This window comes from Petaurus breviceps, unplaced genomic scaffold (genome assembly GCF_028583685.1).
Source record: "Petaurus breviceps papuanus isolate PSGF00001 unplaced genomic scaffold, PetGlider_PUasm1.0 419, whole genome shotgun sequence".
In the NCBI taxonomy this organism is placed as follows: Eukaryota; Metazoa; Chordata; class Mammalia; order Diprotodontia; family Petauridae; genus Petaurus; species Petaurus breviceps.
Window position 1 is genome coordinate 11,147,498 of NW_027186324.1, and position 1,560 is coordinate 11,149,057.

Genomic DNA, 1,560 nt, shown 5'->3' on the forward strand with positions numbered 1-1,560 from the left:
CCCCCCCACACACACACACACACACGCACGCACACAACCCGCACCAGAGCGCGGATGCGTGATGCAGCTGTCACACCTACGGGAGCAGCAGCAATAGCCAGCCAAGTGGTAGCGTGCGGGAAGGCAGGTAGGGGGTCCAAGTCCAGGAAGAAATCACAGTGGTGGTGGGCCGGGGTGGGGGGACGAGGAGAGGCTCTGCTGGGTCGTGATAGTTGCTTTTTGTTGTTTGGGGATGGGAGGTGGGGGACGAGGAAAGAAAGGAGGAACGGGGAGAGTTGGGAGGGCGAGACAGATGGTTACAGGGTACTGATACCGAAAGCGAGGGGCGGAGTGGGGGTGGGGGGCGCGAAATCCGAGGAGGGAGGGTTTGGAGGGGCATACGTGAAGAGGCAAACGAACCACAGTGAGGGGCAGATTGGGCTGTTCGCGGGGCAGGATTGGGGTAAGCTGGTGCCTGGAAAGAAAAGGCAGCGGTGATTTAGGGGAGGAAATGTAGGGTGGGGAGTGGGTCGTCCTGTCGTTTCTTAGAAGGTAACGTTAAAAGACCGACAAGAGAATAGGGTGGGTACTTCGCAGGTTGTCTCCGCTGACAGGTCGGCCCCTCCAAAGGAGTGTGCCGCTTGGTGGGGACTTAGGAGTAGCCTAGGTTTTGTTGGAGCAGAAAGGCTGCTTTGTAGGGGGCTGCAGGGCGGGGCGGGGCGGGGCGGGGGTAGGAAAGTGATTTTTGTGCGTGTGTGTAAGTCATTTTTGGAAGACACTAAGCTAAAGGACTGGAGCAGGAGGCTGCTGGTAGGGCAGATGCAGCAGCGTTGGCAGTGACTCCTTAGCAATCAAATTGCGTTTGGGAAAAGAGATTGTGGAGCTGCAGGTTTTTTTGCCCTAGCCGGAAGAAAATGATGCCTTCCAGGCTCCTTCCAAAAATGGATTCTGTTGACGTATATCACGCCGCACTGGAAAGCTTGGCTGAAACTTGGATTCTGCCAAATCCCTCTTTGTGACTTTCTGCTATCACATAGAATCGCATCCTAACTCTTAGGCCAAATGGCCCGATTCGTGTTTATCAACCCCTTACCTTATCCCCAGATACAAACGTATCTCTTGCCCATGCATCAAATGGCTAGAGCCGAGACGTACAAATTCTAGGGGTAACAGGGTTTCCCAGTTTGGGCTGTCTGCCACGTTCAGGGCTCAACAGCTTTACCGTTCCTTGAATTTGGATGCATTTCAGTTCTGCCTTTGGTAAGTCTTTTCCAGTCGAAGGAGTTAATTTCGTTTGTGTGGAGGGTTGTTTGTGAGGAAGGAGGAGAGAGAAGGGTGTTTTGGTGTGTGTGTGTGTGTGTGTGTGTGTGTGTGTGTGTGTGTTGTGTGTGTTGTATGTGTATGTGCGTGGTTTTCTTTTAAACCATGACTATTGTTCCACCGGTGCCGAAAGAGGTTTGCATGGTTAGTGAAATGAAATCCCATCACAGTTGCTGTTTAGGGTTAGAAATGTTGCCAAACAGCTGCTGCTTTGTGTTTCAATTGTGACTGTCCGTGGAGTAGATTTGGGGGGGGCGGGGG

The 1,560-nt window shown here is 52.9% G+C and overlaps 1 protein-coding gene across 4 annotated transcripts in view; it reads left to right on the forward strand.

Annotated features, from left to right (window-relative positions):
* Nucleotides 1–1,560, forward strand: part of RAI2 (retinoic acid induced 2) — a 123,343-nt gene that overhangs the window by 655 nt on the left and 121,128 nt on the right. Inside the window, exon 1 of one of the 4 annotated variants that reach the window (XM_069100709.1) lies at nt 13–127. The exons of 1 other annotated variant lie outside the window; for it this stretch is intronic. The gene's annotated coding sequence lies outside the window, so the exon portion shown is untranslated. Of the gene's footprint in view, nt 1–12; nt 128–364; nt 443–737; nt 1,240–1,560 lie in introns of those variants that run through there. 2 more of the 4 variants (XM_069100708.1, XM_069100707.1) reach the window with 2 other exon arrangements.